We start from the raw sequence: 8,463 nt of genomic DNA, 5'->3' as shown, positions 1-8,463 counted from the left end.
TGGAGTGACCACAAAGAGAGGAACGTGTGCCCCCAGGCAGGCCTCCTGTGCACAGGGGTGCCTGGGGCGTTGGCGTGCCCGTGCAAGCAGTGCTGGGCTCCACAGTTTCCCTCAAGGGGACAGAAGTAGGAATCTGCTCTGACAGCTCCGCTCAAGGCAGCACCCCCTGATGGAGACGGGGGCAGCCCCTCGTGACTTCCAGATGTCCTGGTGATTCTTGGGCACAGCCATGGATCTCAGCTTCTTCATGACCCAGGGAATGATGGGGGGCCAGCCCAGCAGCCTCGGGTCCCGCAGATCCTCCAGGGGACAGCCCAGCAGCCGCGGGTCCTGCATGGCCTCTGGGGGCAGCCCCTCATGAGTTCTGTGTGTCCTGGTGATTCTTGGGCATGGCCCGAATCTCAGCTTCTTCATGACAGGGGCCAGCCCAGCAGCCGCGGGTCCCACAGGTCCTTCAGGGGACAGCCCAATACCGTGGGTCCCATAGCTCCTCTGGGGACAGCGCCTCATGAGTTCTGGGTGTCCTGGTGATTCTTGGGCACAGCCATGGATCTCGGCTTCTTCATGACCCGAGGAATGATGGGGGCCAGCCCAGCAGCCGTGGGTCCCACAGGTCCTCTGGGGAGAGCACCTTGGTGGGCCTGTGCAAGTCCCGTGCGCTCCCTCTGGGGTCACTTGGCATCTCCGTTGCAGCGGCCTGCGTCTTCCTGCGCTGGGTCTCCTCTGAGCAGTCTGTGAGGCTGCACTGTGCCCATGTCACGGGCACGGAAGCGAGAGTCCAGAAGGTCCAGATGACCTGCTCCCGGTCTCACCATGTGGAGCCTGGGCAGGGAGTGGTCCCTGAGCAGAGGAGGACTTGGGCCCAGGGAGCCTGAGGGAGGATGTGGCACAGTGATCCCACAGGAGGAGAGTGAGCAATGTACAGGCCTGGTGCTCAGACCTGCTGGGAGACCACATCGCACTGGCTCTGTCCCCAGGGCTGGAGGTTGTCAGGGTATCCACCCTCCCAGGCTGCAGGCTGGCAGGGACTGGCAGGAGAGAAGGCCCCTGGTACAGGACAGAGCTCTCAGACAAAGAGGAGGGGGCAGGTGTTCCCCCAGCAGCTGGAGGAACTCTGGGTAGCCACCCTCCCAGGCTGCAGGCTGACAGTGACTCGCAGGAGGAGGCGCACCTGGTGCAGGAGTGAGCCCTCTGCAGAGAGGACGGGGCAGGTGCTCCCCCAGCAGCAGGGGCACTTGGACAGCCTGAGGGGGCATCAGTGGACAGCAGTGCCTGCAGCTGGGGTCTCCACACAGACCCCATCCTCAGGCTCAGCACAAGATTGTCTGATGGCCTTTGTCCCCCAAATACAAAGTCTGGCCCAGGATCCCCCCTCAAGCCCCAACTCCCAATCCTTTATACTCAGCTCAAGTGACAAGAAATGGCCAATAGTTTAGGTGGGGTGGGTGCACAGGGACATTTGTTTTTGTGGCCCATGCTGTACCGTGGCTGGCATTTTAAAGATCTCAGGGCTTTGATTCGAAAACGGTAGGATGCCGGGGACCCCAGATAGCTTTTGGAAACCTGCCTCTGGGCCTTACAACCCTCCCATCCCACCAGCGCTGCTCAGAATCCCTCCAGGCCACAGACCCACAGTCTTGGGTCCTCAGATGGCCCAGACGATGTGCCTTCAAAAAGCGATCCTGGTGAGGCTGCAGGACACACTGCAGATTCCACCAAATCCCCCTCCCAGAAAGTGAGGGTACGACTGGACCAGCTGCCGAAAACTGACAGGTCAGGGTTCCAAGAAGACACCAGAGGCAGCATCTGAAGGCCAGGTAGGGACAGTGAGAATCTCCAGTTTTGCCTAGGGGCAGCTCCCGTCCCCCTAAACCCTCAGTGGGATGGCTTTACTGGGGGATTGGGGGGGACCATGCCTGGAGGACCCATGGCTCCACTGTTAGAGGTCGCCGACTTGATCAGTGCACAGGTGGGGAAACCTGGCCACACCCCGAAGAATTTCTAGAAACAGTAGCCATCTCAGTGGTAGCTGACCTGGGAGGTCAACCTTCCAGCTGCCTGAGGTGGGATCGAGCCACAGACCAGCACACTAGCCAGAAATGGAAGAAGGAGAACAAGTTCTTCATTTCATAGTTTCTAAGTCACCGGTTTGTTCCTACGGTCAGTATACTTTGCATCCTGGGAAATCTCTGCCTGTCTAAGGTCATGAAAATGTTCTCCTCATGTTCTCTGCTGGAGTTCTTAAAAAATCTCTGGTTTATAGGTAAAAATCATCCGGAATTGACTTTGGTTGGCACAGCCATGCTGGGAAAAGGATGGATTTTCCCCAAAATACTAAAAATAGAACTCCTGTATGATCCCACTGTCAGGTAGACCTTTTTAGGAAATGTAAGTCAGTTTCTCGAAGTAAGATCTGCACTCTCCCACCCAATCTCCCTGAGGAGGGGCGGCCACCCTTAGCAACCCGCCCCTTGAGGCAGGCGCCTCCCTGGACAAGGGGCTACCCCAGGGCTGGGAGGTCTCCACAGCAGCACACCCAATATCCTGGATACTAGGAGACAGAGTACAGCACCAGGCCAGTGAGGGTCAGGACACGCTAACCCAAATATGGCACCTTGGCAAATTAAAGATAGAAGCTAAAAGAACTTTTGCATAGAGCAGAAGCAAGAAGGTCTCTCTGACCCCCAGCCATCAGCCCTTCTTCCCTTAAGCAGGTCAGAATACTCCCATGTGGAACTTTCTCTCCCCGGACCACAGGGATGACGTGCTTATCACCAGAGTCAAGGAATTTAGGACCACGGGGTCTATACGAACACACCTGGTTAAACGAACCCTTATCTTCCTAGTTAACTTCTTTACCGTTTACGAGCCCTAGTCCAAACCCCTGTGTCTGTCAATTCTTTACACACTTACTGCTTCTTTGTCTAAAAGGTAGAAGAGCTGTCTGCTCCAGTCACCTCTGCTGGTCGTCATGGTCTTGTGAGGTTCCCACCAAAACAATCAATACATTTTGCTTGCTTTTCTCCTGTCCATCTGTCTTTGTCAATTTCCAGACTCAGCCAGGGACCTTCAAAGAATTGAGGAAAACTTTTTCCTCTCTTGCAACACTGTGGGGCGGGGGATGCGGAGTCAGAAAAACCCATCCCATCTTCCTGGCTTTGGTGAAAACGGACCTCTACTGGGAAGCAGCACAGGACAGTGCATGGCTGGAGGAGCCAGGGAGAGAGGCACATGGAACATGTAGGAGCTATTGGCCCCCAGCCAGGGGACTTGGCCCCAGTGACAAGTCCAGGGTGTGATTATGATTATTATAATGGAAGCATCCCGAACATCAGACCTTCCCCACGCCAGGCTTCATGATTGCTGCTCGTTGTAGTTGCTACTGTTGGTTTAGTGACTTTTCTGAATTTACTTTGTCAAGTCTGTATTCTTTGCTGTGTGTATGGCTACTGAATCCCTGTGCTGTTAACTTAGTGGTCAGCCAGTGGCTGGGCAGAGAAGTCACCCCTGTTTCCGAGCTATGGGCTACAGATTGGAGGTCCCCACAACCTCTTCAGGTCTGAATAATCTGCTCCAGTGGCTCATGGAACTCAGAGAAACATGTTACTTACTAGATGACCAATTCATTGAAAGGACAGAACTCAGGGCCAGGCAGCCAGAAGCGATGAGCAGGGCAAGGTGTATAGAAGCAGCTCAGAGCTTCCCCGCTCTCTGAAAGAGGCCTTTGCCCACCTCCACTCTGACCTTCGTCTATACTTCCTAACTGATGACGTCCTTCCTTCTGACTCATCTGTTAACTCGAGTGAAAGACCCGGTGGGCACCAAAACGACTCCTCAAGTACTAACCACTGCTGCCGTCCTGGTGATTCTTGGGCACAGCCATGAATCTCAGCTTCTTCAGGATGGGGGGCAGCCCAGTAGCTGTGGGTCCCACAGGTCCTCTGGCGGCAGGCCAGCAGCTGTGGGTCCTACAGGTCCTCTGGGGACAACACCTTAATGGGCTTATGGCCCAGCAGGTACCTGTTCAGGTGGCTCTCATCGTGCCACACAGCCTCGATCCCATTGGCCAGGTTGACCCCCATTGTCTGGTGACAGGCCAAGGTCAGTTGGTGAACCTCTACCACCGACCCCCCAGAAAAGGCCCCCTTGTAGTCAAAGTAGCCCTTGCCCCTGGGAAATGTGCACCTGGGACTGTGGCCAATGCTCGTAGCTGAAATCCTTGTGGGCCGCCTGGTAGAAACCGGGGTGCAGGGTGCCAAAGAGGGTCTCCATACTCACGTGGTCGCGGAACTTCATGTCCACCTCTGTGCACACCAGGTAGTCCACCTCACAGAGGAATTGTGGAGTTAATCTTAGAAAATATATTGTCAGCCCTAAGGAGTGATTGTGGAAGCAGCTGAAACGTCAGCAGCGTTCCTGTTCTCAGGCTACTGACCACAATGGCCCGGTAGGAGCAGGATCCCATGATCCCCAGGGGCAGGGCAAAGGTTAGGAGCCAGGAAAGAATGTAACCCTCCGTGCCCCCCTTCCTGCACCTGGCGTTTGCTAGCACAAACGTCCCACTCTTCCCCGATCCCATGACGGCCTCCCTGCGTGCCTGCGCGTAGAGGAGGGTGCAGGCCTGCTTCACAGCTTCAGCATACTTGCCATCCCTTTGTCCTCCTTTCCCACGCTTTGAGGCGTCTGCCTTTGCTTTTCTGATAAAAAATGACGTAAAAGCGATGTGCAGAACCCAGCTGCTGCTGCCCTACTTACAGAGGCAGCCCTGCATGGCCGCTCAGATTGGTGTCTGAGAACTTTATTTCAGCGCACGATGATGGGAAAAGCTGCTTACAGAAGCGGTGGATCATCACGTGCTCTGCATGGACGCGTCCTCCCAGCGCGGGGTGCCGGGAACCTCGAGCACCACCACCCTCTGGCCTTCCCGGAGGGGCACATGGGGCCCGGCGGGCAACTGATTGGTGAAGACGTAGTAGGTGACCCTGTGTCCCACCGTGAACTGCTTCTCAACTCTCTGCAGGAACATCTCCAGGAAGACCATGTATCCACAGGGACAGGGGACAGGGCTGGAGGAGGGTCACTGCCAGAGGCTGGCAGCAGGATCCCAAAACTTGGGCCGTGAACGTGTGCACTTTCTTCAAGGAGGGCAGGCCCTGGGCTGCTTTAAGCAACAGCCACCCTCCTGGCCTGGCCTGAGCGCGTCTGCTGGTGGGGCCTCCCTACCTTTGGCTCCCAGAGATGGGAGCCATCAGGACCCCATCTTACAAAGGGGAGCCTGAGGCTTAGAGGCTAGAAACCCATGCAGCTGATTCTACCCAGTCTGTAGGCCATAGAAACAAGGGCTGTGCCCAAAGGTGCTCAACTCATGGCAGGTGGGGACAGAACCTGCAGGGGGTCAGCCAGGGGAGGGGACGTGCAGGGTTTGCCGGGGAGCTCAGCACAGGGGGAGTGTTCCTGGCTCTAGCATGCTGACTGTCGGGCTTCATGGGTCACAGGGTCACCTACCCTAACCCTAACCCTTAACCCTAGCCCCTAACCCTAACCCCAACCCTAACTCTAATCAAACATCATGCTCAATTTTGAGGACTGACAGCTCTACTCTGAAATCAAAAACAAGTCCATCATGCTGGCTTTCACTCATTGCTCAGTATCGTACTGAAAGTTCTACCCAGAATGATAAGGCAAGAAATCCACATGTGGAAGAAAACAGTAGAACTAGGTCTATTCAGAGACCAGAGATGACATCATCTTATAGACAGAGCTTCCTAAACAATCCACAAATGATTACAGCCAGTTAATATCAATACACAAGAATCTCTCTTATTTGTATACATTAGCCATGAATCATCCAAAAAATAATTTAAGAAAACAATTCCATTTTAGGGAACATTATCATTGACAAAATACTTAGGAATAGATGTAATCAAGGTGCAAGTCTTATACGCTGAAAATTACAAAACATTGCTGAAAGAAAGGGAAACCTAAATAAATCTGAGGACCCCACGGTGATGAAAAGACATACTATTGAAAAGATGGCAATAGTACACAATGCAATGTGGAAATTCAATGTGTTCCCAAGAAAATTCACAAAGGCCTTTGGAAAGAACTGCACAAGCTAATCCTAACAGTCATATGGAATTTCAAGGGACCACAAAACAGCCAAAACAATCTTGAAAAAGAAAATCAAAGGTGAAAGGTCATTCTTCCAAAGTTCAAATATTAATACAAAGCAACAGTAAATAAAACATTTTGATACTGTCATAAAGGTATGCATTCACCCTGAAACAAATAATACATTATATGTTAATTGAATTTAAATTTAAAACATTTTTAAAAATAAATCATTTTTTTAAAAAAGATATGCATACACATCAGTGGGATTTAACTGAGAGCCCAGAAATAAACCCCTTCATCTATGGTCCACTGAATTTTGACAAGGGTGGACAACATTACACTGGGGGAGAGAAGGGTCTTTTCAACAAAGGGTGCTAGACAATTGGCTATCCGTGTACAGAGGAATGAAACTGGACCCTTACCTCACACCACATATAAACATTAACTCAAAATACATTAAAGGCTTAAATGTAAGAGGTAAAACTATAAACTCTAGAAGAAATAAGTGGTGATGAATCTTCATAACCTTGGATCTAGCAATGCTATTAGATCTGACACCAAAGCGTAAGAAAGCAAAGAAAAAAATAGATAAAATAATATCCTCAAAATTAAAAATCTGTTCTGGGTGCCTGGGTGGCTCAGTTGGTTAAGCGTCCGACTCTTAATTTTGACTCAGATCATGATCTCGGGGTCATGAGATAGAGCCCACGTCAGGCTCCACACTGAGTGTGGGGCCTGCTTAAGGTTCTCTCTCCTTCTCCCTCTGCCCCTGACCACTCGCACACTCACTCACTCTTAAAAAAGAAATGTAAAAAAAAAAAATTAAAAATCTTTGTACATCGTAAGATACTATCTGGAAAGTGAACAGATAGCCCGCCGAATGGAAGAAAATATTTGTACATTATGTATCTACTAAGAGTCTGTTGCCCAGAACATGTAAAGAGCGTTTACAACTCCTCAGCAAAAAGACGACCCATTTCTTAAAATAGACAAAAGACTTGGATAGACCTTTCTCCAAAGAAATCATACAAATGGTGAAGAGCACATGAGCAGATGTTAAACATCCTTAGTGTTTATGGAAATGAAGGTTTAAACCAGTTAGATGTCCTTTTACACACAAGAGAATCTCTATAATCAAGGAAACTAAAATAACAAATTTTGGAAAGGATGTTGAGAAACGGAAACCCTTACACCTTGCTTGTGAAAAATGGTGCAGTCTATGTATAAAATATTTTGGCATTTAGGCAAATAGATCAAAGGAGAACGACCGTATGGTTCAACAATTATACTCCCAGATACATACCCCAAAATTGAAAGGAGAAGTACCCTTATTCAGCGCAGCATTTGTCACCGCAGCCAAAAGGGGAAGCAACCCAAGTGTCCACTGACAGCCGAATGGATAAACGAAACGCGGTGTACACAGCACGGAGCACGATTCAGCCTTAAAAACGAAGGGGGCTCTGACACAGGCGACACCACGCACGAAGCGGGAAGTCATCACGCTGAGCGACATCAGCCAGTCACAGAAGGACAGACGCCCTGTGGTCCCACTTACCGGAAGTGTCCCGAGACACACAGTACAACGTGGCTGCCGGGGCCGAGGGGAAGGGGACGGGGAGCTGGCGTCTCCCGCAGACAGAGCCGCCCTCGGGGAGAAGGAAGAAGTTCTGGAGAACGACGTGCCCCCGCGGGACCCCAGCTACGGCCGGGAACGGCGCACCGGACACGTTCTGAGGGCTCGGTGGCGGGTCCGCGGGACGGCGCCCCGTCGGGGGTAACACGCCCTGAGGCACCCCGCGGGCGGCGAGGACACGCGGCTGGGGTCTGAGTGCGGAGAGGGAGGGGCTGCGCTGCGCGGGCGGGTTTCCCGCAGAGTCGGCTCCTCTTCAAACCGCCACGTCCGCGCGGCCCCGAGAAGCCGAGCCGCCGACGTTCGTGCCGCAGGCGGAGCCCCGCCCCGACCCCGACGGTGCGGCCGCGGGGAGGACACGCAGGGCCGAGGCCCGGGGAGCGCGAGCGCCGCGGCGGGGGTCCTTGGAACACCTGTCCTCGCCCCGGAGGAGGAGGGCTGAGCGCGCATGCCCCGCACGGGTCGCGGGGCGGGACTCGGGCGCCCCCTGCGGGAGGTGGGGACAGTGCAGGATGCGGTGCGCTCAGTTCCGTGGAGGCACCTGTCCCTTCTGGGGTCCAGCTGAATCCATTACATTTGGGAAATTCGAACTGAAATGGAGTCCAATTATCCCCTGACTTCTCCAGAAATAGAAACTATTAATTAGAAACCGTACGGAATTAAGTGAAATGCAGACACAGGCTTTACAACTAACACCAAAATTCATTTAAAATTGTAGA

At 52.6% G+C, this 8,463-nt stretch overlaps 1 pseudogene; it reads right to left on the bottom strand.

The window, feature by feature from the left end:
- Positions 1 to 3,846: 3,846 nt before the first annotated feature.
- Positions 3,847 to 5,041, bottom strand: LOC148162479 (histo-blood group ABO system transferase 2 pseudogene; annotated as a pseudogene).
- Between the last annotated feature and the right edge of the window lie 3,422 nt (positions 5,042 to 8,463).

Source organism: Eumetopias jubatus, unplaced genomic scaffold (genome assembly GCF_037043125.1).
Source record: "Eumetopias jubatus isolate StellerSeaLion01/CBP00866 unplaced genomic scaffold, mEumJub1_p1.0 scaffold_15, whole genome shotgun sequence".
Classification (NCBI taxonomy): domain Eukaryota; kingdom Metazoa; phylum Chordata; class Mammalia; order Carnivora; family Otariidae; genus Eumetopias; species Eumetopias jubatus.
This window is presented reverse-complemented; position numbering and strand designations above follow the sequence as displayed.